The sequence below is a fragment of the Dryobates pubescens genome, chromosome 25 (assembly GCF_014839835.1).
Source record: "Dryobates pubescens isolate bDryPub1 chromosome 25, bDryPub1.pri, whole genome shotgun sequence".
Taxonomy (NCBI): Eukaryota; Metazoa; Chordata; class Aves; order Piciformes; family Picidae; genus Dryobates; species Dryobates pubescens.
In genome coordinates, this window is record NC_071636.1 from 15,235,448 (window position 1) to 15,252,217 (window position 16,770).

Genomic DNA, 16,770 nt, shown 5'->3' on the forward strand with positions numbered 1-16,770 from the left:
AGCCCCCCAGAGTAGCAACCTGTAACTAAGCATTTGCAGTGGAGCAGAGGATTTCGTGTGCTTTTCAATTCCCTACACCAAAGGCTGAGAGTCACTGCCACGGATACACAGCAAGGTGCAGTGGGTCTCATTCCTTCTTGGCCACACCACTCTAGTGGTTTGTAATGTTTAGTGATGAGAATTTCAGCTCTTCGTTTTGTCTTGCTACAAGTCATGATCAGCCAGGGATTTCAGGGAGCTCTTGCTTTACCCTCCCAGTAGCTGTCACCATGGTAGAAATTAATGACATCAAATAAGAGTTTTAGCTAACCTTTAAATAATGTTAATTGTGACAGAGTACAGCACAAACACTTGGAGGCAGGGGCTTCACAGATACAGATGAGGATAATTGCAACAGCTGCAGTATGAAGAAGGATGATTAAAATCAAGAATAAAACTCAGCTTCTTGAGTTTCTTAGCATCTCACATTTACATGAAAAAAACCCACCCCATCACTCTTGGAGCATTTATTTGGGAGAAAGTAAATTATCTATTTGGATTTCATTCCTCACATGGTAGAAACAAGCGTGATGGTCCCAGACTCAGTGTCACAAAAGGTATCGTATTGTTCCTTTATTTGTGTATTCGGTCACACTGGGCTACCTTCATCTTGGTTCCTCTGTTTTGTGTGCCTTTCTTTCTGAACACGTTTAGAGTCACTTACAATTCTCTTCTAATTTATGCTGGGCTGTCAAATGGAAAGGCAGAGTCTACATGTCTGCTTTCAGAGCCAAGTCCCCACTGGTGTGCACCTCTGGGGTCCACAGCTCTCTAATAGCATCTTGGCAATAGGCAGGTTCTTGCAGCACTCTGGATCCCCCTCCAGCAGTTCACAAAACAGAAATGTGACAGTATCTGGGAATGTGACACATGCCTGTGTGGAAGGACAACCATTATGGCAACCATTGTTAATTTCTTAACATGAGTCAGGACAGTTCTGCATACTCCTTCCTGAGGTTTCCTGGGATGTTAGCCTGGGACAGTTGAGCTTGCAATCACTTGCCCTTAAATACTTCTATTGGTTCTATATATAGCTTTAAATCCCTTCCTACCTCTAACCCTGCTTAAAGCAGATCCATAAGTGAAACAATGTGGATCTGGGTGCAATTGATGACTAGCAGGATGAGCCAGGACTGGCAGGAGAGCATTACATTTTAGCTAGAAGATTAATAGACAATTGCTGCACACAGTTGCAAAATTCCATAACTGAAGTGACCACAAAAAAAGTGAACACTCAGGAAAACAGTATCTGAAGAATGCTGGTTAAATGTGCTTCAATATCCCACTCATTCCTGTCTGCCCTTGTTTTCCCAGAGCATTATTGACACACATGCTCAGAACAGCAGCTTTTACCCTCTTCTGAAGATCTCCTATGCAGTATTTCAGCATACCTCTTCTTTCTTACTCCTATTTAAAACCATCCTTTCACTACATTCTTTTAGTCTCTGTGCTCAAGCGTCTGCCTGTAAATCCATCCCAAATCCATAGACATGACAGTAACTGACTAGAACAGGACTGCTGCAGCAACCAGCTCCATAACCCAGCCATGCCAACCTCATTCTCAGTGCTTCTAAACTAGTTATGCAGTCATCTGTGCATGACAGGCAGAGTCCTTGTCTCTTTGCCTGTATGGGTCACAGTGTATGGACACAACTGTGATTTAAGCATTTCATGTATCTTAAATTTCACAAAGTCTGAATCCTGTGTTTTGTAGAATTTTAGACCAGGTAATAGTAAAAGAGTCTTGATGTCAGCAGTATCAGCTGTCTTCCTTCTCTTTGCACCTCAAAAGGACATGGGCAAATGCAGAACAGGTTAATCAGCAGAACATTCAAATAAGAGCATGCACATTAAGAGAACGGTAATTAGCACAACTTCCCTTCCTCCAATGCATCAGAGCTGTGTAAAGGAAAACCCTCCAAAGTCGGGAGTTAGACTTTCTTCTAATCATAGGCTTTTTTGAATGGCCATAGAAGATGGAAAACAAAATGCTGAGGGAACTGTTTCTCAATGAGCAACTTTGCAGCCCCACAGTGAGAATGAAATTCCTGGGTGTAAGAGACTAAATCTTGTCTCTCTTGATGTGCATCAACAAAGATAAAAATCACCTTTGCTCATTGCCCAGACAACAGCTGATATGTAGTGGGTAGATGCCACTGGATAATGACTCTGGAATGTGCATAGACAAGACCATCTCTACCCATCAGCAACCCCAGAAAGGGAGGATGGTGGAAAGGACACTGATTTCACCACCTGGACACATACCTAAAAAACTGTGTAAAAGACCTGAGCAATACTGGCTCAGAAGAAGGAAGAGACCTGGGCAATTCCTGCTCCAAAGAAAAACAAAGAAAATACCAGGAGAGAAAAGGACAGACACATCACCATGTAGCCTGAAAGAAGCAGACCAGGAGGAGCCCTCTCTCTGTGTCCTAAGTTCTGCCTGCTGCAACTCACAGAGCTGAAGAGGCTGCTCAGAGAAGGAGCTGGACTTGGACTTTGGGATCTCTCCCTCCCCTCCTCCAGTGGAGGACAGCACAGCCAACAAGGCAGCACCCTTCCTCCACAGACCCAAACCATCTTGGGGGGTAGGGAATGGTAATATAATTCCTCTCCTCTTCTCTCTCCCTTTCCTCTCTCTCTCTCGTTTTTTTTCTCTCTCTCCTTCTGATCCATCCATTTTATTCTGTTAATCAATAGCCTTGCTGTTGATATTTTGGCCTTGTTTGCGCCTCTAATTTCATGACATGGGAATATTCAAAAGAACCGAGTCTCTTACCCTCTCTGGACTGAGACACTGGGTTAAATACCAAGCCATCATATATTGAAAAAGTCACCTTTTTTACTTCATCCATCCTGATCTCTGCTTAAGAAAGAGGACCTAACCTCCACCTCCTCAAGGCAGAGTCTTGGGTAAAATAAAAGTGTCCTGAAGACAAGAAGTTTGTTCACTATGACAGGGAAGAGCAGCCAGGGAAGATGCAAAAGCTGAAATTTGAGGCCAGGTAAGAAGCAAGAAGAAGATGCTCTGGTAGGTGGGAGCCATGGAAACAAAAGACCAGTTTTGTCTGTGGTGATGGTTAAGAAAGCATCTTGGATTTACAGAAGTAAATCACAGCGCTTCTGCTTGTGTGTTTTGAGGGGAAAAATACAGAGGAGAGGCAAAATGAAGGCAGAGATTGAGAGTCAAGTCACAGAAGGTAGATAAGATTTCCAGGGTAAACTGAAAGGGTGGATAAACACAAGAACTAGGAAACTTCCATATCCATGGAAAGAGGAAGGAAGGCAGAGCAATGGAGTAAGGAAAGACAAGCTGAGAAGAGCAGATGGGTACAGCTTACTGTAGCATATTGGTAGAAATCAGCAGAAATCTATACAGAGAAGAAGAAAGACCACTGGGAAAGGATTGACTCAGAACTGTAGAGAGGGGCCTGCACATATGGAATTTAATTACACTAGGGGGGGAAAAAAAAAAAAGAGGAGAGGATAAATCCATGGTGGAGGAAGTCACCTGGGTGATCAGATTTCCGCCAGAATGGTTTCGCTGGAGAAAAGACATTGCTGAGAGTGAATCAGGGCTGGAAGGTGGCCAGACAGAGCTTGCAATGAGAGGCAGAGCAAAAGGGTTGGGAAGGAGGAAAGTAAAATACAGGAAATATTTTGAGTAGAAGTAATGAACTCTGAATGCACAGAAAGGCTTGGAGAACATGGGAGAAGTGGACTGGCAACGTGAGAGTTAAAGCTGGAAACTAAGCAACAGCGAATGAGCAATGTTTCATGAGCATAAATCAGAAAGAACCTTGGTGAATGGAATCCAGAAAACCAGACCTAGGGTGAATGGGCATGGGGGAGCAGCAGCTGATCAATGTGAGATAAAGCCAGAGAGGCAACTGAGGAGATTTGTGTGGAGGACAGCATCAGGTGAATAGCTCAAAGAAAGCATGAGAGGGAAGAGCAACAAGATGCAGGAAGAGCATCACAGAGCTGCTCAGAATGGAAGAGAGCAGGGCAGGAAAGCAGAGCTGTGAAAGGGAGCCAATAACTCTCATGATGGTCTGACTGAGGAAAAGACTAATGAACTGCAGCAGGTTTGTCGGGCTTATCAACCTCACAAGAAGACATTGTGTGGATTAAAATTCTGTACCTAATACTGCAAGAGAAAGCGGGGGGAAAGAATGTGGGTATCAATACAGAGGCAGAGCTCTTATCAGGGATGAATTTGATAGGCAGGGTAGAGAGCAATTTCCAGCCTTTGGCCACATATAAAATTAATCCTATGAACCCTATCAGATGGTATCTACATCAGGTGGGTTTCCTAGGTTCCATCTTAACAACTCAAGCATGATTTTATCCACAGAAGGGAAGATAAGGAGTGGAAGAAGTATGAAACCACAGACCAGGGCACACACACACACCAAAAAATCCCAAGAGGCTAAACAGAATCCACAATGTTCTCTGGAGTGTGACTCATGGGAGAGGACTCAACCAAGCACAGATTACAGCTGCAGCCTACGCCTGGTCTCATTCTGTTCCTCTTTAGAAATGCAGAAGCTTTGACAGTCTTAAAACCCTGCTGCATGGAGAGCTTCCACAGGTACAGCTCAGACAGCTGAGCCACTGCCATGGCTACCCTGTACTCCAAAGGGCTTTTCTCATAAGCTGACTGTGAAGGAGGTTATCCATGGTGACAGCTTTGACAGGAAATTATTGTTGTGAAATTTGTATGAAGTTTGATTTGGTTAATAATATGGAATTGATATGAAGGTATCCTTGTCCTGCTTTTGACGTCAAACTGCTTTGGGCACAATCAAAAAACCAGGTACAATCCCACTTCACAAACCAAAACTCTGGGACCAGGAACATTTAAGGACAGCATTGTACAATGGCTAATTGGCTCCTGGTTGCAAAAGCTAAGCTAACAATTTATTTATTTTTTACAATGTTTTTCCACCTAGATGAATTTCTGTACAGATCTGGATCAATTCAGCTCTTTTTCACTCACACTAAGGCAAAAAGGCTTTGGATCCTGAAGCCTCAACTTCTTTAGCTACCACTTTCCATCTACCAGCATATCCCCTCTGAAAAAAACCAAAGCAACCCCAAAACCACAAATTGCTGCTGCCATAAAGAACGTGCCACACGTTATCAAACCTTCTAGGAACCTCTCCTTCAGCCTCTTCTACACAGGTCCCTCTCTGCAGGGGTGCTCACACCTTGCCCACAGCCCAGCTGCAGCTGCTGCAGTTGCACACCCACCGCCACAGGCAGAGGCAGCCGAGGTGCTTCAGGCAGACTCCCAACAAGAGATCCTGAGGTGTTTGTTGAACACACATCAAACATGAGTGAAAGCTGGAGCAGTTAAATACCTTTTGTAAGACACTGAAAATATCTATTCATAATCAAGTTGGTTGCAGGTGAAGCAAGAGAAGATGCAGGTTTGACTACGGGAAGAGACTGAGGGCTGAGTTTATCTGAAGAATTCAGGACAAGCATCTCCAGCAGCATTCTCAGTGGTTTTCACCACTCGTGCTCTGGAGAGTTTAAGTTTCTAAAATAATGTTAGGGTTTTTTTCCTCTTATTCAGCCTTGTTATTTTTTTTTACTGGGGTCAAGAATATTTCTACTTGGCTCCAAATGAGACTGCAATATGAGCCAGAGGAGCTCTGCTTAAGTAGTTGTGGTGACACAGCAGCCTCTGATAAACAACAATTTGGAGTGAGAATGTTCATAGCTCCTCCTCAGCAGAACAAAACCCACTGTCATTGTTCAAGGGAAAATAACAATAAAAACCCCACAAAGCTGTGAAGCACTGTGGTTCCCAGCAAGGGAAGACTTCCAGTTGGCTGCAGAGGGTTTTGTAATGAGGCCATTTCCAGTTTTGAGCAGGATGAAAATAAACATAATGCATGCAAACACACTGCAGGAGGAAACCTGCCAGCAAGGTGCACTGCTGGAAAGGTAGTGGTTAGTGCATGATTCGAAATCTTTGTGGAATATCTGCAGCTGGAAAACTTTGTGAGAACAGGTCTGAAACTGAAGTCTTTCAGCTGTTTGGTTTCATTTGAGCTCATCACTGCTGGGTTACTGGAGACATTGAAGCATGCTTAGCATCCTGGTGCTATAAGGTTTATTTCTTCCCTTCATGCACAGGTTCCAAACCTGGCATCTATTGGTGTTCACTCTGTATGATTGCTCACAGGTCTGGGCAACCTCCTAAGAACAGAGGCCAAATTTAACCACAGAGATTTTTGAGTCATGCTATGACAACACTTTGTTGGGATGGCTTCACAAATTCCTAGGGCTACCCAGATTTTGGCAGTGTTGTGGATCCCTTTCACACCATTCTAAGAATAGATTTTTGTCCCTAACAAAAAAGGAGCAGTAGGTATTGGACAGTGGTTAATACTCACTGTTCTTAAAACGCATAGGTAACAAAAGAGCTGCTAAATGGGAGCCCAGCTCTTGAGAAAGCTTTTTCACCTGGGCATTTACAAGGACATGGGATTTGGCTGAGCAAAGTTGGTATTTTTCAACTTCAAGCAAGTTTGTAAATAGCTCTTTCCCCCCAAAACTGAAACACATCAATGATTTATGACTTAATTTTTGTTATTACAGATAAAGCAAAATCCAGTCACTTTGTTTGTTCATCTCCTGTTGGTTTTCAGCTGTGCAGTAGAGACTGCACAACTGCTGTTAGCATTAGCAGTTGTAGCTCCAAACTTTGTGACACCTAGGATGATTGAGTTGAGTCCTGTGAGCACTAGCAGGCTTTTGTGTGCACACCTGTACATGGGGAGAGATGGGAAGGAGGGGAAATACTGCTCCTGTTCACCTCTGAGGAAGGGCATTTCCAGCATTCAGATTTTTTTTCTTGCATTACAGTTTCTTTATTCCCTGTAGTCCTGCAAACTCCCTGGCCATGCAATCACAGTTGCTGTACTTTCACCAAGACCTTTGCCAACATTTGTACTACTTCTTTACACCTTCAATTCTGCCTGCAAATAATTTGCAGCTCCTATTGTTCAAGTTCACCTATGCTGAGGTCAGAAAGGTTTCCCTTTTGTATAACACCTCAGCTAGAACTGTCTCCTCGTTTTTAAAGCATCCAATTAATCAGCTCACCATTTTGTGATCCTCATGCTTTCATTCATATTGTTTGAAGTAGGCTCTTGAATCAAACATGAGAACCAAGAGGTTGATTTATGGCGCTAGGTAGATGATCTGCTGCTACAGTTAATAGTGACAGAACCCAGTTGTGCAGGCAGTCCCTAGCAGCCTGAGAGTTTCACAAACCAGACAAATGTATGACAATAACCACACAGAACAAGTTTAACAGCAGCATTTCAAATGGCTGCTCTTTTGTTCTTTTTACTCTCAGTGACATCTCTTCTTGACTCAAATAGCTGTGGCACTAAAATTATCGTAAAGCTGAAAGGTGCTAATCGAGCCTTTAGTTTATTCATTATTCAGCAATGGATCCTTAGTTATTCATTTCTCATATTAACAGAAAAAATTCCTTCTGGTAACACCCTATCCTACTATTAAGACGGCACATAAAGCTCAGATTTTACTTCTGATAGGGAGCTGTTGAATCCTAACTATTGTAGTTAGCATCTAGCATCACGCACGTGAGATCTGCAGGGAAAAAGCTGATGAATTACCTTTATATTTCTTTTTGCTCACTAAAAATCTGCTGTTGATACTGTTATGAAAACAACCATGAGAAACAGGCCTAGATCTGGGATAAGAAATAGCAAATATGCCAGAGGTTACTCAGAATGCATCCATTCTTCAGTGGAAAGGTCACACAACACATTTCTCTGCAAGGCATATCGGGACAAAACAGTACAAAAGCTATTGCAGCTGTCAAGCTTCCAGCTTCCCAATGCACCCTGCACTCACAAAGCAGATTCACCTACTGGGGGCCCAAATCCACAATGCACAGTAGAGCAATCATGTATCTTGAAAACTTTGTTAAAAGAGAGCATGAGGACACCTCTGAGACCACTCAGATTGCTCAGCTAGCAGGGGTGAGGGAGAAGTTCTGCCTTCTCAGGTCTCTGTTCTCAGGTACCAGTGGGGAAGTAACACAGCATTTCTTGCCTGGTGACTACTTGTAGCCTCCCAGAATAAGTGTGCATAAAAACATGGGGTTTGTTATGCATTGGTTCATTTACAGAAAACCTCAAGACTTTTAAAGGGAGGTATTGGAGTCAGTGTTAGAACTACGAACAGATGACAAGGGTATTGCCTCCTAATGCTGGCTGTGACTTTTAAACAGCTTTTGCATCCTTATTGCTGTGAGGCTGAAAAATTCCACACTGGATGCAACTTAGTAGTGAGAGAACAAGCCATTATCTAATACCAACCCAAAAAGCTACAGCTGTTCCAGATCACAAGGCACACAAAACTTCTCAACTCCAAGCAAAGGCCTGATAAAATGTCCTCCCACCTCCCCCAAAGGCATAAATGGAGGCAACAGCTAAAGAGCTCACGGCTGACTTAGCTCCCAGCCCACCTTGAGGCAATTCCAATTTTGTTTTAAGTTCTTCCAGCTGGCAGCAATCCTGTTAAGATGCAGTGCCACTGACACAAGTCTCCTCCCAAAGCAGCATTTGTCCCAAATACTTCAGGAGGAGTAAAGCAAACAGTTTGTGTCATCTCTCTGCCCACTGAAGGCTCCATGCATTAGGGAAGCATGCAGCAAAAGTTGTGATTTTACTGGTTTAGAGACACAGGAGTGGCACAGAAAGAGCAGAACAAGACAGGAGATTGCCATCATAACACCGAGCGTGTCTTCTTCACTATTCTGAGAACTTTTCTTCCCCAGTTCTTAAGAACAAGGTACAGTTTGAGTTTGTGTTTCAGCTTCTCATGGCTGCCATTAAGAAGCATGAATGGGGATCCTGCACAAACATTTCAACGGTCCCTTCCCATCTTTTGTGCTGGTTGCAGGAGGGAGCTCACATGAGATGACATTTTAAAGGGCTTTTGTAAAAGTGAAAAGGAAGCACCAAACCCCAGACACTTTGCACACCTGCATTTGTTTGTGAAATTCCTTCATCTTGGCCTTCTCTGTTTCTATTCTGTTGATCTCTGCTTGCCTCTGACCAATCCCAATACATGCTAAAGAAATTATTTGTAGTGAAAAGCAGCATTTCATATGGATTTTATAACTAGATAACTCTGAAAAACATCCTTTGAAATGACATCTTAAAAAAATATGGCATCTCTAACTGATGGTTCTGACAAAGCAGATGCAGACACCAAGTAAACAACAGGACTGATATGCTCTTAATGTACCCCCATCAGATATAAATCTACTTCATAACACAGGTAAAGACAGGTCATAACCAACACGGCTAAGAGAAATTCATTTGCACATCATAGGTGAACAGGAGCAGTGTTGCACAGATTGACAGCACTCCATCTGGCCTCCTGGAGAAGGATGTTTACAAGCACATCATTGCTTTCTTGAATTGCCTTGTTTGTGTGAGCTTTTAATGAGGTGGATGGACAAATCATGAAAAGCACCCAAAGCTGCAGCCATACAGACAAGCTTTGATTAATCACAGACTACCTCTGTCTGGAGATGAATTAGTCAAAAATGCAGAGACAGACACTCCTAGTCTTGATCTGAACTTGGATCTGAACAAGGAGAAGTGGGTTTTTGTGATTCAGCCTCCATTGCAGAACCAAGCTGGAGCTGCCTAAATCCCAGCATGAAGTAGAACACTTTCCAGGTATGATCTCTAGAGGCTACACTGTCGGTAGCTGCTCTGGGTTTCCTTGACTGCAGAAGTGGGGGAAAGGGTAGAGTTGGTAAGCCAATGACACAACAAGGAGAGAAGCTTCTTTTGTCACAGAGCAGGGCAATATCCTCTGTCAACATTTCATCTTGGTTTATAACCTGCACTGGCAGAGAGCAGGGCTGTAACAGAAGCAATAGCTCAGCTCGTTGGTAGAGTATTACTCTAGCAGTGCTTTAACTTGAGTTACACAGAACTGCACTGCTCAGGCCTGCAGTGTACAGTCAGTCCTCTTAGGGAAGATGGACAGTAGTCATCTGCAGTGTTAGAAGTCACAGATTCCTGCCTCTTGCTGCTGCTGGCACCTGATTCTTTCATGGCTGCAGGCCACTATAGATTTACCTGACCTGTGGAATCAAAGAGACTGTAGGAGTGTGAGGCACTGATGTGGGCCTCAGCCTGAAATCTTGCCACTTTTCAAACAACAGCTGCAGTTAATACAGGGTTGAAATTAGTAGCCAAGGATTTGTTCCTGCAACTTCAAAAAATAACATCAAGTCCTCAGCATTCTCTATCTCTTTGTGAGCAGCCTTGCAAAAAGCAAACTTGCCACACCAATGTAATCACAGGCATGAGGCAAAGTTCAGGTTTGCTTTTGGAAACATGCACAGCAGGAAACATAACCAGAGGATGCGTGCACCTCTAGTCAGGGAACAGAAACTGCACGATGATAGAACAACTGCTCACATTGGCAGCAGGCTAGCCTTACCATTTTAAATACCAACAGAAATGTCACTCAGTTACAAACAAAAGCAAGTTTCTGTTTGTGGACACAAATGGATTGGACAAGGGGTTAAAAACGTATCTCTGTAATGACGGTGGAGGTGAGATTCTACCATCACCAAGCAATACAAAATGAAGGCTCAAGAGGATCTCGGCAATTCAGAGAATATTTAAATACCTGTCACTACCAAATGGCTCTGTCACAGCACCCTATTTTGTGGGACACTATCAAGTTGGTGGCAGTTTAGAGATGCTCCAGTGCAGAAGTGTTTGTTCTGTGCTGGAGAATGTTATTCCATGTTTATATTTTAGTTTAGAATGGATTTGGTTAACACCATGTGCAGGAACTTACTGATGGGTTTTAGTGCTAATTTAAACTGCATTGAAAAACCCTTTTATGTAGTGTAGGTTTGAATCCTCTCCCATAGCATTAACACCAGAGGTGGTCAACAGGTAATATCCTGGTCTTTCTTTCCTCATAAGATATCCAAACTGAAAAAAACCCAAACCACTCCAGTTCATGTATAAATGGCTATTCTATAGCCAAGAGCAATCATGTGCTATGAGTGCATTTCAAATATTTGAATTATCTGACTTGGGCTGGTAAATATCCAGAGAAGAAACTCTGTATTTAAAAAACCCAGCTTTACTCAAATTGTGTTATTTTCAGAAAGGTGGTTCCTTAGATGATACAAAAGGATCCTGTTGAATCCTGCATGTATTTGCCTTTATAAGGCAACAGAATAAAATCCAGGTGCACACCCCATCTAAGCAGCAAGCCCCTCAGAGCTCACTATACAGCTGTGGGTTTGTTACCATGCCATGACACTCTGCTCTGAGTTGTGTTTTCCCTTCCCCAACACAATTGTGTCAGCTGTATTTGTGCAGCAGCACTTGATGTGTTGTCTAACTGCATTTGCCTCCTTGTGTTCTGTGAGGATGAAGGTGGTAAGTCCTTGTTGTCTTCGTAGCATTTGCAAACAGAAAGCAGGCACACAAAGTCAAGAGCAGAAACATTGGGAATATCTGCTAGAACATAGTCTGGAATGCTAGGAAAAGCTGGATCAGATGTTTGAGTTACTTGTACTGCTTTAGTGAGGTCCTTCCTCCACAACGTGACAGCATCAGTAAGGTGCTGAGAGAAACGAACCAGCCACTGGCCTAGCAGGTCAAAGGAAAGAAGGTTGGTAGATAGGGAGTAGCAACTGTACTATTACTAACAAATATATACAGTGAACCAGGAAAATCTCTCCATGATTAACTAGTGAAGATTAGTTAAACATCACAATTCAGACCGAAAGAGTGGAATTCATCTGTCCAGATTTCAGCATATGCATGTAGGTGGCTACCTCTGAGCTAGTCACTCACAGCTTCCCCTGGAGGCAGTGGAGAGAAATAGTCAGGTTCAGAGGTCAGTGCTGTTCAGCCTAAGGGAGTGCTCTAAAACCAGTCTGATGAATTGTATTGTAGGAATATCTTTTCATCAACTATAAGGGAAGCCTCAACAACTACTCCATGTGTAGGTCACCAAGTTACAGGTACCCAAAAATGATGGCAATAATTGCTCCCTACTGCCAGCTCCAGGAGTTACTGCTTAATAAATCTGGTAGGAAAATACCAAATTAACATGTTGTAGTTCCCTGAGACAGGAGGAGGCTCAGAGGAGACCTTACTGCCATCTACAACTACCTGAAAGAAAGTTGTGGCCAGGTGGGGGTTGGTCTCTTCTCCCAGGCAACCAGTGACAGAACAGGAGGACACAGACTCAAGCAGCACCAGGGGAGGTTTAGGCTGGATGTTAGGAAGAAGTTCTTCATAGAAAGAGAGATTGGCCATTGGAATGTGCTGCCCAAGGAGGTGGTGGAGTCACCATCACTGGAGGTGTTTAGGAAGAAACTGGATGGGGTACTTGGTGCCATGGTTTAGTTGATTAGATAGTGTTGGATGATAGGTTGGACTTCATGATCTCAAAGGTATTTTGCAACCTGGTTAATTCTATTCTATTTACTTGCTGCTCATGATCATTCATGTATGAGGGCACAATGAATTGTTAGAATCTGAATCCAGGTTTTTCAGATTTGTCTCTTTATGCCTTCCTGCATCCCAAAATGATCACTGATCATTTCCACAGAATTCTCTGGCAATAGTATCACACGTGTTTTTTGATGTGGTAACTTAGCAATCCAGAGCAGAAACAGCCCTCTGGTATCAGGGGCTTAAAGAGAAACCAGGGCAGAGAAAAATTGGATTTGTTGGGTAAAACTGTGCTCTCTAACGATACGTTGGATGTCCAATAGCTAACAATAAAATGGGATTCTGGGGAGAGCTGAGTATATGCTGAATCATGGATAATGCTCTGAGCTACAGAAGTAAATAAACATATGGAAAGCTGTTGCCTTCTGAAATGTGGCCATGTGGTTTGTTAGCTGTGATTTTAAATGTATTTAGTAGTAACAAATCTCTACAAAATAAAGTGAAGGTGGCACAGAAATGATGGCCCACATCAATCATCTGTTCCTGTCATGCTGCTTCACCAATGTGTTAGTGAAAAGCAACAGCTGAGGGAGGAAGCTTTCATTGCAAGGGTTAAACCCTGTCCTTGATTATGCTGGGGTAAAGCTCCAAGAACTTCAATTGCTGATATGTATCAACCCCAGATTTAACAGCAGATAAGTAAAAGAGAAGAGAAGAGAATCTTTTGTAACTACAAAAGGATGTGAATTTATCCTAGATACTTTAGGGATCAGAAGGAACAAAACTTAGCTGCCTTTTTTTCATTCAAAAGGTACCATTTTCCTCACCAAGTGCAAATGCTGTGATTGTATCCAAGTATGTCAGTCCTTTGCTTTTGCAGGGCTTTGGTTTAGAAGTTCTCTCAGGTTCAACAGAACAGCTGACTGCTCGTGCAGCGAGCCAGTGGTGCTGCAGGTGGGGAGCACAAATCCTACCAGCATTGGTGGGAATAATGCTGCCATTTCCTCAGCCAAGAGAATGTGACCAAAATCATTGCTAATTTACAAACTAGAGTTTCTGCTTCAAGCAAAGAGTTGCTGTATTTGTCATTGAGACTGTGACCTCACTGAAATCGGCTATAAAACTGCTCCACATTGTTGTTCCTAGAGGGCATGGGAGAACCCAGCCACTGACACCCTGCATGCTTCTAGTAAGCCTGGGCTCTCTCCCACTGAAATCAGTGACAAACTTCCAATGACTCCTGTGAAAGCAGCACCAAGACTTTACACAGAACAGATTCAATTCTCTTTTTCAGTTACATGAATCTGAGAATCTCCTCTGAAATAAGTAAAATTACTGTGATCTAGTCCAAAGGAATTGAGAGTCTCTCTTTAGTCCATTGGGCGAGGAGAGAGAAAACAGACATCATTCCCTTACACTGCCTCCCCTCTATGTGCCATCAAAATCCTTATCTGCTTAAGCTGGAGAGAAAGAGCTGACTTCACCATTTAAGGATTTAGGCTTTTATTGTCTACTAAATTTTCTGTTGTCCTCATCCTTTCTACCTATCCCCTTCACCACCGCTCAGCAGGTAGATTCCTCAGAAAAGGCAGTTTATGTTTCTTAGTTCTGTCTCAGTTTCATACAACATAATATACTTTATTCCATCTGAACTGACACAGCCAGAACACTGCCACTTCAGTCCCTCAGTGCTACCTGGCCGGTTATTTTTAGATTATCACAGTTAAATCCAAAGCCAAGGCCTGTAGCTGCCACACTGTGCTGTACTGGAGGGTTACCAAATTCAAGTTAATGACTCCAGAGGAGTCATATCAAGTGTTCACTGGTGGTCAATGAAGTGACAAGCACATAATCCTCATGGAGGTGCAGCATCCTCTGTAAGGTCCATTGTCAGAAGGAAATCACCACTTTACACAGAAGTAATCTGCTCTTCTGCCCTCATAAGCGTGCAGATGCACACAGAAGGAGTCTTCCTCGAAAATGCAGGTCAGTGCCCTGCTAATAGGAGGTATTGGGAGATTTTTCTCCTAAATATGCCCTATAACTGAAAGGTTTTCTTTTGATTGCACCCGGCACTGGCTTCTTGAAGACTGCAACTTCATTCTTCTATCCACATAGGCCTATCCTGTAATAATGTCCCCTACCCAAGGGCGAAGATCTGTGCTTTTTTGCATGAGCTTCCAAGCTGATTTGATGGAGACGGTGAACTTAACGCAGAATGATCTCTGTTCTGCAGAGCTGCATCTCTTCAGCTAGCAAAGAAGTGCCCTGTTGCAGAAAAGCCACTATTGCTGCCTGCAACACCACCTAAGCCATCCACTCAGACTTCAGCTGTCTGCATCCATAAAGGCAGACACAACATCTCCTAAGGAAGTACAAAATGCACACTTGTTTTCACTCTTTCGAGATCCACAAGTAGATACTGACAGTACTGTGGGACCTGCAGCGCAAAGCTGTGTAGCTACAATTCTGACAGCCACCCGAAGGGTGTGACCCACAATGATGTGAAACAGGGAACCAAAAGAAAAATCAATTGTGGGTGGAAGAGTATCAGTAAATGGCTACAAAGGAACGCTGAGAGGAATGCCAGTGAATTTTTCCTCAAATCTTGCCCAGGAAAATGTTGTCAGGATAGGTCAGCAGCTTCCAGAACCAATACCGCAAGAACGGGCGTTAGACAGCTGCACAGCAAAGCATCCAAACCTAGAGCAGCTCAGCACTCTTAGCAGAAACTAACCTGACATCTTGCTGTGTGCAGCTCTGCCAGCAAGCATGAGGGCTCAAAGGGTTCGTGTGTGAATCAGTCACCCCAAATGCAAATGCAGAGGCACCAAAAAACTTGTGGTTCACAACTGCAGACGGGAGCCGTCCACAGGTGTGGATTAGCAGAAGCAAAGCTCCCCATTCCTTCACATGCATGAGCACACACGGCCAGGGAGCATCCGCAGAGCCACAACCTCACAACGAGCAGATGTGGCTGTGACAGGCAGCATTCGTTACAGAAATTCAGCAGCTAGCAGTCTGTGCAGATGGCACATCAGCCAGGCTGCATTTCCCTGGGAGGAGGTGCTACAGACCGTAGAGATTCTTCTCCCAACCAGCGGAATCTAATGGATTATCTTTCTGAATCGTTAGGAGAACGCAAGGCAACAGATCTTAGTGAGGCACAGGTACTGGGTATTAACGGGTTACAAGCCAAGACAGGAAAGGGAGATGACTTAATTTTGAGCAAAGGGGGATCAAGCTGAAGCAGCGGCGTGCAGAAGGCCAGTACCCCTTCAGAAGGTCATTTTCACTGTATCAGCAGCCTGCCTCCCCTTACTATTTTTTCTTTGCACACAGCAAAATATTTCTACCTCACTGTGCCATTCATCTTTGCTTTCAGCCCGCAAAAGCACGGCTTATTGTTTCCACCTGACATCCTTTTCTTCTTCCTTTAGAAGTCTCTTTATTTTGAAAATACACGGAGAGGGAAATGTTCGCGGCTAAACTGGTTTAAGAGAGACAGAAATGCAGAATCTTTCACTCACCTCCTCGGCACCAGGCAGGCAGCCTCCACCTCCTCACTCCATCCGTACAAACGCCCGCAGCCACTGACGCTTCTCCCTCCGCTCCGGCCCTTCCTCACAGCAGCATCTCCAACTGGCAGCGAGCAGACACCCCGCGGCCGCAGGCGCTAGCCCCGCAGCCCCGGCAGCAGGCGCGCCCGGCCCTGCCGCATTTTCTCCCTAGAAAACAGAACGTAAGAAAAGGAAGATTTTTCAACGGCAACACTTGTCCGGTGTCCCCCGGCGGGAGGCAGGGAGGTGCTCAGCGATCTCGCCGGGAAGCCGGGGCAGGGGGAGCGCGGGGCTGGCTCTGGAGGAGGAGGCGGAGGCTGCCAGCCCGTTTCCAAGCCAACGGCGGGGGGTACCGCGGGCGGGGGCGCGGCCGGCGGGTGGCTCCGGGGCCGGCGGCGGCTCCCGCCCGTGGGGCGGCCGAGCCCTGCAGCCCCCGCGCCCCGCCCCGCTGCACGGAGGCTCCGCGGCGCACGGGGATCGCGGTGCTGCCGGGAGGCTGCGTGGACCGCTCCCACTCCTTGTGGCTGCGCTGCGCTCCCGCATTACATAACACGCGTGCACATACGTGGTCCTGCCCATTCCTCGGGCCGCCACAAATGCAGATGTCTTCTGGGCTCCATCCAGCCGGGCCAAGTCTTCTGCAGCAGCGCAGCTCACGCCTCTGC

At 44.6% G+C, this 16,770-nt stretch overlaps 2 protein-coding genes across 2 annotated transcripts in view; one reads left to right on the top strand and one right to left on the bottom strand.

Moving 5' to 3' along the window:
* Positions 1 to 16,607, bottom strand: part of GNAZ (G protein subunit alpha z) — a 46,847-nt gene extending 30,240 nt beyond the window's left edge. Inside the window, exon 1 of the mRNA XM_054173039.1 lies at positions 16,076 to 16,607. The gene's annotated coding sequence lies outside the window, so the exon portion shown is untranslated. The remainder of the gene's footprint in view (positions 1 to 16,075) is intronic.
* Positions 1 to 16,770, top strand: part of RSPH14 (radial spoke head 14 homolog) — a 69,494-nt gene that overhangs the window by 37,777 nt on the left and 14,947 nt on the right. The window lies entirely within an intron of this gene.